A 13,030-nucleotide genomic window follows, 5' to 3' on the forward strand; every position below is an offset into this window, starting at 1 on the left:
AGAAATGACTTTCGATACAGTTACTATAAGCTGTATCTTCGATTGTTCGATACATTATGAAATCGGTAATACGGTGACTAGCTAAGTTAATTTCTCCGTCATGTTTAGAATCTTTAGTACGTGCAATATAGTAAAATGTTTATAAAGGACTTGAACTAGCCTGGCTGCGCGAATTTCTAAAGGCTGCGATCCCTTAAAGGTGCTACAAGTGTTTCCACTTAGTCGTCTGGGGCTCTAAGCTTCTACTACTTATAGACCGCACGAATGGGGGTCGAACACAGGGCTTACTTAGAATGGACGATTAAATGTACTGACTTAGAACCAAAATATTACCAAAAGCAGCCACAGTTTTTCTATAATATTGGCTGTCGTCTCGACTCACATCACGAGGGTGTAAGATGTTTTCGCAGCCTCCTCGTTCTTACAAGAAAAAAAAAAGTCGAAAATCAATGCAGATCACAAACAATGATGCGGATGCTGACACGTTGTCGTATTTACTTATTATGCATGCTCAGTCAAGCACCTGCTGCGACGGGAATCACTCCTGCATAAGAAATACTCGTACAGTCTTGGTCAAAAGTAACCAGGCTGCACGGTTTGCTTCTAGCTCGTACAGTGGAACCCTTACAGCATCCCTGACGCTGAAATAGTCGTTAAAGGTAAGGGCTGAGGGTCTTCTTACCTTCCAACACTTTTTGATCTTTAGGAAAGCCACAAGGGCTCCACTATACAAGCTAGAAGCAAACCATGCAGCCTGGTTACTTTTGACAAAGACTGTACCTATAGCAATGATATATCCAAAGAGACAATGCACAATACTAGCAACACTCGCGTTACCGTGATCTTTAACTATACTTCTGCCGGTTACCCTTTGAACACAAGGATGAGCGGACGTCATGACATACTTAGGAAGGGCTAAAAGAAGCAAAGAGCATCAGTTGCCTGCAGTCTTCGTCTATTGGGCCAATGGGCTGGCCGTCATGACAGGACGCATTGAACAAAAACACGCAAACCATGCAGTGTTTTCGAAAGCACAAGACTTAACAACTTCGCAAATAAGACTACGCGACAGGCCAGCGTTTTCGCTGCAGCTGGGCTGCTGACTGCGGCCAACATTGGCAGCTTTCTTCCGTTACTCACCCCTGGACATGTCAGCCTCTGACTGATAGGCCAGTTCAGTGGTGTCCCTCGGGCTGGCAAGCGATCGCCGCCGCTCGATGCGCTTGGAGAATGTGTCGGCGTCGGCGAGGATCTTCTCGGTGCCGCCGAATATGGCATCGGTGTCCTTCTTGATGAACTGGAACTGATCATCGTCTTCCTGCGCGTACCAGCGGCAGAATACACGTAATAGGTTGGCTGTGCCAAGGTGCTAAACGTGCTTGTTTGCATTCCATCGTCTTTTGACTGCACTTGTGCAATCTCTCTGCACTTGTGCAGAGGCAGTAAGGCGCATGGAGCTAATATCTCTTCGCGTGTATTGAAAGACCTTACTTCTAGTTTCACCAAGGATAAGGTGGCCCAGGCTGGTAGAGGACAACGGTCAATCATGGGGGAAAGGCCTTTGTCCTGCACTGGGCGTACTCAGGCTGGTGATGATAATAACGAGGATTTTAGCCAAGAGCACGCACATGGATTTGCGCTAGCTGACTCATAGAATGAAAGTCGACGGCAATACCAATCATCAGGCACCACGAAAAGTCTACGAAAAGTACGTAAAAAAACGCTGAAGTTTTTAAAGCGCTGCACCCTTCCTCTGCGCCTCAGACTCTGCAAATAAAGGAATCGTTCGTACGTACAACCAAAATACTTGGTATTCCTTGTTGCCTAATAAAGTGTTTCTGCGAGGCCGGCCACTCAGTGTTCAAAATAGGCTCCATATGACCTACAGATTGTTTTAGCTGCATAGTGTTACCATTGCTGGAGGACATCAGGAAAGGGATGAATCGTTTGAACTGAGAATTTAGTTAATTACTTTGTAATTGGTGACACCTTAAGGATTTGTAGGAGATTTGTAGAAGGCCGTTATTAACAGGTGAATGAATCCTTACAGTTTCGTAAACATGGATGATCTCGGCGTGGTAGCTCGACAAATTTCGGTGACCTAGCGGTCCTTACGAAAGCAGTGCGTCTTTCGCGCCCGCCCCACCATGCCTACGCCAGCATCTCCGTGCATGGCGCGCCTGCAAGGTTTAGCTGTCTTCGGAAATCAGGCAGCGCGCGATCGTCATTCTTCGTGAAACGCTAGGTTTTATCTAACGAAAATGCGAGAGATTATTCGCTCTCATTGCCGCGAGGAGAAAAGAACACAGCCGTATGACAACGCAAACAACACATCTGAACAGTTTCGTATGACCCGTGCATATAGAATTATGGAAATGGGCAGCCGGTAGCGTGGAGAAATATATTCCATTATCTGCGCGCTATTTGCGCGCTGCAAATACTTTCCGCGTCCTGTGCGAATGGTTTCCAGATTCCACGTGCGTTTCAGATTAGCGTTTCATTTCAGATTAGCGTTTCATGACGTCACATGGGCATTTTTTTATTCCCATGCTTTTCTTTCCAGAAATTAGGAACAATATAACCAAACATCAGGTAATTAGCCCAACTAAGGAAAAAAGCATTGGGCTATCCAACAAGACATGGTGAGGAATGGACAGTGCTGACATCTCGACTGAACCTAGGAAAAGAAACTCTCCATTACACTCTTCCGTCACTTCTTAACAATTATGCTCTCATTACTTTCGATTTGTTTTGCTGTAGGGGCCAAGAATTCGAAGAATTTTGCCGCGAATCTTTGCAGTGTTTCTTCACTCTTCAAAGCTGCCGGCACGCCGTTTATTGCTTTTTTGTGATGCAAGACACGCCTAGATTTATTTAGATTGATAGCAACGAGGCGGAGCCGATTCTATTTTGTTCTAGAATGTGCTAGTAACTTTCCAAGCTTTAAAAAGAGCACGGCCGAGAGAGGTGGGGACTCTGTTCGACGACCGCCTAGCATGCCTGTAGCTACGCCGCTCCGAGTCATTCAGTTCTTTGCAGCCACAAGTCAGCCCAAATAAATAGTTTCGTTTAGAAGCCATTCTCGCTGTTTTCCTGCCAGCCAGACCCCAATCACCGCTACGTGACATCTGGTGGAAGTGCTGACCTCCTGCATCCTCCTGCATCATGCTATGCCCATCACGATGAAACCTGGTTCACAGTAAACGCCCGTTGTGCTTCGCCAGCCCCGTAGGCCACTGACTTTCCATGGAGAACACCACGAAGATTTAGGAGATTGGCTGGACCTGTACGACCGTGTGGCTGCGCTGAACGCCTGGGACCAAGGCAGCGCCAATCTTCGGAACGTTTATTTTGCATTGGACGCCCTGGCAGAGCGTGGTTTGAAAACCACGAATCTTCCCTCATGACCTGGGCGGCCTTCAAGAAGCAGCTACCAGGTACGTTCACTAGCGTCAAGCGGAAATAAAGAGCGGAGGTCCTGCTGTAGTCAACAATTCAAGACCCAAACGAGACCGTGACTGTGTATGTGGAAGAAATGAAACGCTTTTTCAGGTGTTCTTACCCTGGCATGACTAAAAAAAGGAAGCTGGCTATCTGATGTGTGGCGCACAGGATGAACTGTTCGCCAGCCTGATCCGGAATACTTCAAAAACCGTCCCCGAGTTCATAGTAAAAGCTTCTACCATTGAAAAGACCCTTGACGCCTGGACCCGTCAGTAAAACCGACCACTTCCGGTGCTGAAGGCAAGCCCCCCAGATGATACCCCGGCAAGCTGGGATAACTGCCGAGATCTCATACGCGAAATTGTTGGCGAAGATCTTCGCCGACTGCTGCGGACAGAGCAGGCGCAGCAGACTCAGGTGGCTTCGCTCGCCGACATCATTCACGAAAAGGTACAACATGAAATTGACTCTCTGTCACAGACGACACCAACGGAAGTTGAAGCCATGAACTACACCGCCACACTACGCAGTCCTGCGTTCCGATGAGAACCCTCCCCCCCCCCCCCCCCAAGCCTTCTTCGACGGGCACAAGATATACAAGAACGACGGACCCTAGCCCCAGCCCCCCCCCCCCCCCCCCCACCTTACGAGCGACCCAATGGAACTAGGAAATTCCACCAGTGGAGGATTTCCGACAACCGCCCCATTGTGCCCATGCCGGGCACATACTTCGCCACTGCCCGTACAGACGCAGCGGCTTGCGAGGTTTCGCCATCGACGCCCCGCGACCGCTCGCCGGCCAGCGACCACGGGAAATCGACGACTACCTGTGCAGAGGAGAGTTACGTAACGTCAAGCCGCCTCTGCAGCTCCCCGCCGTCGCGATGTTTGCATCACCGCGCCGCAGTTACACCGCGGCCGTCCGAGCCCTAGCCCCCGTAGGGGAAACGAAACAAAGCAACCTGCGGAGGTCAGGTTACTTGCCGAGGAAATGACGAAGATCCTCCAGCGACTACGACCTATGAGGACGCCGCACCCACTACGCCGACGCCGCATACAATGACAACCTCGACCACGACGCGAGCCACCTTAAAAACGACGCCGCCATCAGAAAAGCTTTGACCACAGGCCTCACCCACGATTAACACACCCGACGAAGCCGTGATCCGACGCCGAGGACGACGTGCGACGCCAGAGCCAGGACATCTGATTTTGAAGTGGTTATCGACGGCCGGAAAGTTACCCCTCTAGTCGACACAGGAGCCAATTATTCGGTGATGAGTGGAGCATTCAGTGCACAGCTGAGGAAATTAACGAGCGCTTAGGACGGCCCACAAATTCGCACCGCAGGGGCCGGGCCACCTCATTACGCCATCAGGACGATGCACAGCGCGAGTGACTTGCAAGAGACATAGCTGTCCTGCGACCTTCGTAGTGCTACGACAATGTTCCTGCGAAGTGATCTTGGGCACGAATTTCCTTAATGAGCATCAGGTGATCATCGACTTGCGATCCACGCTCATCATGCTTTCCACGGACGAGGCCATCCCTTCCATGAGAACTGAGGAATGTCACGCTGCCCTGAGTGTCCTGGAGTAATAAGTGAGCGTCCCACCCCACTAAAGCGTCATCACCACCGTAGGCGCCACGCAAGCCAATAACACTGAAGCCATCTACGAGGGGAACACGCAGTTTCTCCTAGATCGAGGAATCTGCATCGCAAAAGGCGTTGCACATTTCCGCAAAGGCCAAGCTTAAGTACTGCTCAATAATTTCAGCGAAGAATACCGGCACGTTAACAGCGGAACGACGATTGCTTTCTCCGATGAAATATCCGATGTACGAGACTTCTTCGTCTCTCTGACCCATCCGTAGTAGATTCGCCTCATCAAGAGAACTCGCCCACTTTCGACACCAACCCAGCCTGCCCCGGAACAGACAATACGAGATCCGCAATCTGCTTCGAAGGTACAGCGAGTGCTGGTCATCATCGCCGAAGGTCTGACAAACGCCGCTTGACAAGCATCGCAATGTAATCGATCAGCACTCCCCTCTCCGCCAAAGCCCCTACCGAGTGCCGCCGCGAGAGCTACAAAGCATCTGCAGATCAACGGATGACCGAGCGCCTGAGCAAAACCATCGCCGATATGCTGGCTAAGTATGTTGATGGCCAACACAATACCTGGGACGTCATCCTGCCTTACAACATATTCAACTACCACACCACAGTGCAGGCGACCACCCATATGACGCCTTTTAGGCTCATCCATGGCAGGGAGGCCACGACCACGCTAGACGCCACGCTGCCGAACCTTACCGAATAAAATAACGTCAACGTCGCCGCCTACCTTCAACGAGCTGAAGAAGCTGAAGACTTGCCCAATTACGGATCAAAGACCAGAAGGGGACCAACGCCAGACGCTACAACCTACAAATACGCAATGCGGAATGCAGGCCAGGAGACCGAGTAAGGGTTTGGACACCCATTCGCAGCCGCGTATTGAGTGAAAAGCTTTTGCACTGCTATTTCGGCCCTGTTGGGTTTTTGGGGCATCCCACCGCTGCCACCACTGTTGGGACTGAGGCATCCCACCGCTGCCACCACTATTAGGACTGGGGCATCCCAGCCAGGAAACTGTCGAGGCGACGGTGAGTAAAAGGACGTTTATGTACAGTATGTACAAGGGCTTTTACATGATACAAGGGTCAAGAGCACCACGGGCAGGCACACAGAAGAAGGGCGGCCCCGGCGGCGAGCGTAGCTCCGGCGTGATGGCTCTTCTGCTGCCCGTCTGCTGCTCGGGTACAGCGCGGCTCCGCTTTTAAAGCCACTGGAAACGGTTACGGCAGCCAGCCGTTCAAATCCTCCAATCACTGGCCACCGTTCAAATTAGACCAATGGTCGAGAGCCAGCGAGCGGCGGAGGAGTTCGCACCGACGGAGAGGAGGAGAGGAGGAAGGGTCCGTGTCGGCGCCGCGGTGTCGGGGTGAGTCACGCTGCATGTCGCGACTTGTCCGAGAAAGTCTGGGCCTGCTTTGAGCGTCGGCGAGCGCGCAGCGCTTGTTTCCAGGGGGGGCCAGCCAGCGAAATGGGAGCTCCGGCACTACAGCACCACTGCCGCCAGACAATGCGCCACGAAGACGAGCTACTTCCGCGTGGCTCGGATGCGGGGCGCGCTCGTACGCCAGGTTCCTCCAAGTTCTCGTCCGGTGTTCAGCCGCAGGTAGCTCCAGGCTCCTTCCCGAGAACGGGTCCCTCTCGTCAGGACAGGATCACGGCTCCGCAGCTTAGTCGCCCAGGTGACTGGATCAGCTTCGCTCGGTCCTTCGGAAGAGCTTGCTTCTCAGCATCGATCGTTGATCGTTCTGCATGTTGCGAAGAACCGACCGACAACAGGCAACACCCAACACGAGCAAGTGCCCTCTGTCACCCGTCAACACACCAGACTTAAAGTCACAAAAACTCCGTTAGCAATAGTTCTGCCCCCTTTTTGTTCCCTCTTCAACAAGAGACACATGTGGGATACAAGAACTCCAAAGTAATTAACTCAAACAAAGTGTCAAACACAGGAAACACTCGGAATGAAATGAATGCAAAATAAATTCGCTCTCTTGAGATCACTCGGCCAGAAGAACACTCAGCTGAGGCCACAAATGAGGACATGAATTTTTCCCCGATCTACGAGCGAACTTAAAACAGCTGTTCGCGAAGAGACAAAATGTAGGTCACGAGGAGGCGAAGCCAGCCTTGCTTAGAACACACGGCTTAGTGCGTCTACGTTCGCGTTTTCCTCGCTTCTAACGGACGGTAAACGACACCCGCTACAGCGGAAACTAGTGACTCTGCCTCTTTCGCTGTGCTGCGCTTTTCTCTCTCTCTCTCTCTCTCTACTACCGTGGTAGCTAACGTCTCTGCCTCTTTCGCGGTAGACGCGCTTTTCTTTCTCTCTCTACTACAGCGGTAGCTAATGTCTCTGCCTCTTTCACGGTAGACGCGCTTTTCTTTCTCTCTGTACTTGTCTTTCCAGTTTCTACGGGAGCTACAGTACAAGAGCGATTCGCTTTCATAGACTGGCAACTTGTCCCTTTCTTTGCGCTTCGCGCGCCAGTCGCGACGTCCCATAGCGAGTGCGCAACGCTTCCGATGGGACCGTTCTTTCTTTCTCTCCATTCGTGGGGGCAAGTCAGACCTTGCACGAGTCTTGACTTTCTCGCGCATCCGTTTGCATTTCCGCTCGGTGTGTAGTTCGCCTCTACACGGCCTTTTGATTTCACGCCTACTAAATGGCGTTATCCTGACACGCGGCTTTCTATCGCGATTGCACTTGGCCGAGCGCTTAGACGGTTTCTTCTCTCTAACTTTCCTGCCCCTGTCACTACGGCCCCGTACAATCTTGCACTTTTTGAGCCGTACACGCGTTTTCCTTGCGCGCGCGTGCCGCTTTCTGTGGGAGCGCGGTTTCTCCCGTGACTGCAGCGGAAAAAGAGAGCCCGCATGAGAGCACGTGCCTTTGCGCATCTTGCTCTCTCTGTGCTCGCGGCAAGATTCACCCCTGCCTCGCTCCTTTATTTTGAGCTTCTTGAGCAGCGCTCTCTTGAATCTCGGTTTGGTGCCTTGGTGCACTTTTCCGCGCGAATGTTTGCAAGATTTCTTTTTGCAGTTTATTCTACTGCCCAGACCTATGTGCCGCGACACACTTATGCGCTTCGCTTTGCGCGATAGTGATGCCTCGCACATTTCTTTAGCTCTGGTTCTGACGCTAGTTTCAGGGCTGACAACGTGACTGACTTTACTGAAGTCATTTTGCCGGCGACGCTGGCGCTTCCGATGGTGGAAACCTGTTTTCGCGCGTTTGCCCTTTCTCTCTTTTCGGCGGCGCCTGTCTTTCTTATGCCTGCCTTTCATCTTTCGGCGGCACCACTCTTTCTTTTGCCTGCCTTCCATCGTCTTTCCGTGACAGCTCTCTCTCTTGAGCTTGCCTTTCCTCTCCTTTCGACGGCAGCACTGTTTCTCTTGTTTCGCTATCACCTTGTGGCGATAGCTCACATTCCTGAACTGGCGGTGCCTTTCCTTCCGGTTGCAGCTTTCTTTCTCGTGCTTTCCTATCATTTTCTCCTGAGGAAGCACATGCTGCTTTCGTCGCCTAGGTTCCTGTTCTCTGACAATGTCACTATGATTCTCAGCCGATTCACGTGCGCTACCTAGATCAGACCTGTCTTTGGCGCCTTTACTAGCCTCCTCCAAACTGCGTTCTTCCTTGTCAGCGTCACTGAGTGCGCATTCGTCCTCATCTTTCTCGGACGGGCTGACGTCTACCGCCCCTATGTCGTCTGGAACGTTCTGTTCTCCACTGTCGTCCAGCACCTTAGCTTCTTCAGGCGCAGACGAACCAGTGTTTTCTCCTGACATTAGTGTTGACACGCAGCTCGCGTCGTGCTCCTGGCGCGTTTCAGCCAATTTCGGATGAGGGTCGGCTCTGCACTCAGTCGCGGTGTTCTCGCTACTGCAGCTGCTTTCTGGGATGTCGCAAAGCTCAGAGCAGTGCGAAAGCGCGGGACTCGTTTCGCATCGCTCGCTGCAAACGCTAGCGCACAACTCCGCGTCCGCAAACTTTACATGCGTCCGCATCCGTTGATCGGAAGTCTCAGGTTTCTGCATTTCTGTTGAATGCGATGCAGAACGCGGTGTGTCATCCTCATCTACTTCGCTTGCGTCGGCGCAAGCGTTTTCACTAATGTCCAGACGGACGTCCTCTCTGCCCTGTTCGGCAACTTCTCCTGCTTTGGACACGCTAGGAGATTCGCTTTCCGGTAACTCCGCCACAATCTCAATGGGCGAGACCTCTGTAAGTGCATCGTCCGATGCTGTGACTACCTTATCCGATGGCATAGAGGCTTTCTCAGTTGGCGAATTTGGGGCAATTCCCACTGTTACAGCAGCAGTTACATCTGCCACGTACGGACTACGTTCCTCTGTGCCGCACTGGCAGCTCTGCTCTACAGCTACGCACTCTACCTCTGTGTCACGATCTTCCGACCCTTCAGCATTTTCGAGCCACTCTAAAATGTCGGCTTTAAACTGGTAGGGAAAATCGTTAAACGATGGGGTGCTATTCTCTCGCAGGTACCTTTGGCGAAGGTCCAGCGGTGACACGTTATATCTCGCCAGTAAGAAGCTTTTCAGCTCATCGTAGTCCGCCAAGCCGCCGTCCAACAGGCGCTTGACAACGTCATACGCTTCGCTAGAAAGCAGGGATACCAACTGCTGTGCCCAAACGTTCCGCTCAACGCGCTTTCTCTCGCAGACGCGCTCGAACTCCGCCAAATATTTCGCCATATCTTCGGCGATCACGAAGGGCTGCGGCCTGTCTCTCGGCTGTCGACTATTAGTCTCATTAAGAACGGATAATGTTTCATATCTCTCGAAACTCATCTCATGCGCTTCAAGCTCGAGGCCCCTCAGTTTACTGACGCGAGCACGCCGTTTTGCCTCAAGCTGCTTCTGTTTTTCGGCCTCTTCGCGCTCACGGCGTTCTGTGATCTCATCCCAGGCCTCATTGGCTTCCTCAGCCGTTACTTCCTCTGCCCGCATGATCTCAAGAACAGCCTGCTTTTGTTTTGCGGGGCCCAAATCAATGCCCAACTCTTCACAAATTTCGATGAGTTCCTTCACTGTGAAGTTCTCCATCGCTCACAATAGCCTCTTGTAGTTTGCCCTTTTCTTAGAATTTCCTTGCCGTTCACTACTATAGCGCTACTAGTACGACACGCGCAAGTAATTATTTCCAAAACGCCTCGTTAACTCCCTCTGCACCAGCTTTCGTTTCAAAGCGCTCCGACTTGGCTCGAAACAGCAAAGCTCTCTCCAGTGCAACACACGGCCCTACTCTAAACTACAATCACGTGTGCTAGAGCAGTCTGGCGAATTGAGGGGAAAACATCAGGCACTCACCGCGCCGAGGTAGCTGACGCCGGTCGATCCCGCAGCTGCCATCCACTGTTGGGTTTTTGGGGCATCCCACCGCTGCCACCACTGTTGGGACTGAGGCATCCCACCGCTGCCACCACTATTAGGACTGGGGCATCCCAGCCAGGAAACTGTCGAGGCGACGGTGAGTAAAAGGACGTTTATGTACAGTATGTACAAGGGCTTTTACATGATACAAGGGTCAAGAGCACCACGGGCAGGCACACAGAAGAAGGGCGGCCCCGGCGGCGAGCGTAGCTCCGGCGTGATGGCTCTTCTGCTGCCCGTCTGCTGCTCGGGTACAGCGCGGCTCCGCTTTTAAAGCCACTGGAAACGGTTACGGCAGCCAGCCGTTCAAATCCTCCAATCACTGGCCACCGTTCAAATTAGACCAATGGTCGAGAGCCAGCGAGCGGCGGAGGAGTTCGCACCGACGGAGAGGAGGAGAGGAGGAAGGGTCCGTGTCGGCGCCGCGGTGTCGGGGTGAGTCACGCTGCATGTCGCGACTTGTCCGAGAAAGTCTGGGCCTGCTTTGAGCGTCGGCGAGCGCGCAGCGCTTGTTTCCAGGGGGGGCCAGCCAGCGAAATGGGAGCTCCGGCACTACAGCCCGTACAAAGTTCTTCGTCGGCTAGGTGAACTGGGCTGTTAAGTCGTTCCTGGCCAAATGACTGCATTCCTGCGACGCCGAGTACGATCAGACGTTGTCCATGTCGTCCGTCTAAAGCCATAGTATGCGCGCTAAAGGACGCTCTGTTTCCACCCTCAGTGTACATTTTTCCACAATTCCTTTTTATTTGTTTGTGGTGGCCTTATGTTCTAAAGCATCAGGTCTATGTTTCTTTGAGAGGGTAGCAATGCAGCGAGTGTTTGTAGTGCTTCTTTATTCATTCTTCAAAGCTGCCGGCACGCCGCTTTATCGCTTTGTTTGTGATGCAAGACGAGCCTAGATTTATCTCGATTAATCGCATCGAGGCAGAGCCGATTTTACGCGTTGTTCCAGAATGTTCTAGAAACTTTCGAAGCTTTATCTCCAAACTGCGCTATCAGCTTTAAATTGAGCACGGCCGAGAGCAGCGGGCATTCTGTTCGACGACCGCCGAGCTCACCTTTCGCTAGGCCGCCGCCGAGCCATTCAATTCTTTAGTTTGGAAGCCATCCTCGCTCTTTTTCTGTTCGCCGCACCGCAGCCACCACGGCATGAAAATATATTTTAATAAGATGGCTTAAGTTGTTGTTTTGTATGTCTAGTCATTTCTTAGTGTATTTGTCCGCTTTAAAATTGTTTACCTTTCAGTGCTGCCTCCCTGTGGAATCATAGGTTTGTAGACTCGTCAGTATGCTCATTGGCAGCTTTTTTCCACAACCCCTCCATCTGTACCGTAAGATGGGAAATAGATAGATTGATTGATTGATTGATTGATTGATTGATTGATTGATTGATTGATTGATTGATTGATTGATTGATTGATTGATTGAAATGTGTGCTGTCTCCACATGATTGATTGAGTGAGTGAATCATTTTACAGTCGATAAAGGCTCCGTAGGGTCCTTAAGCTTTCGCCTGAGCCTTACGAGAAAGCTAAGGATCAGAGCAGTCGTGATATAAAATGTTTTTTGGGGAAATCAAGCACCATGGTAATATTAATGACAGATGCACCGCAGAGCACTGCAGAACTTTTCGATTTTTGTATGAAACCCTGTCAATATGCAACATCACGTGTAATGAACATCTCATCCAATTATGTAGTGTGGCGGATATAAAAATGCTCCGGGATCTCAAGCTGCGTTCTATTTCTCAACCTCATTTGAATTATCTTTCTTTAGCGCAGCCATGTTCAGCCTATTACTGAAAGTCTCGCAAGTGCAGAAAGCTGTGGCTAGCCGGAATAGTACACGGTCACAAAGTGAAGGCGTGTTGTCGGAGAGGAGCGCATTGTAGGAAGATGACTAGTGGAAAAGCATGTAAAGCATACGAAAATTATCACCCTCGAAGATGAGTAGTGGTCTTCTTAAGTACAGGAGTCATGCATAAAACAAAAACACCTCACGCAGCCAGTTGCTTATCATTGCTAGAACGTTGCACTGACGGGGCAGAAATACACCTTTCCGTGGTAGCAACATACCATTGGGGACAAAATTTTGCGAGACGCAGGAGCGCCGTTCCGAAGCTGCCTCTGGGACACTAGACGGCGCGGTGCGTGCGTCGATGCTGCGCTGTGCCGTGACTAGGCGCATGCGCGTCCTATATGCGTCCGCTTGCCTTCCTTGGCAATTCACTTTGCGTGGAGCGCTGCTTCTTCCGCGCTTGGGCGCCGGTAGTCGCTTTTCACCGTGCTTTCCACTGCTCGCGCTGCTCAAGTCATGCGGCTGTCGTGCTCCGTGCGCAGCTAGTCGACAGCGATAACAGCACGTATTGATGGCGAGGCAGCCGTATTTATAACACATTCTTTAGAAAAGTGGAGCACAGCTTCCTTTCTCTAATCTCATCTATCTTCTGACGTGTAACCGAGGCATTTTTTCTCCAAACTACCCGTTGTGATGAAAACTTCTCGACGAAGGCACGTATGCTTCAACCTCGAGAGTCTGCATGCATCGCAACTCATATTTATCGTGCCGACC

Source organism: Amblyomma mixtum, chromosome 2, assembly GCF_055824585.1.
Source record: "Amblyomma mixtum isolate Tamu chromosome 2, ASM5582458v1, whole genome shotgun sequence".
In the NCBI taxonomy this organism is placed as follows: Eukaryota; Metazoa; Arthropoda; class Arachnida; order Ixodida; family Ixodidae; genus Amblyomma; species Amblyomma mixtum.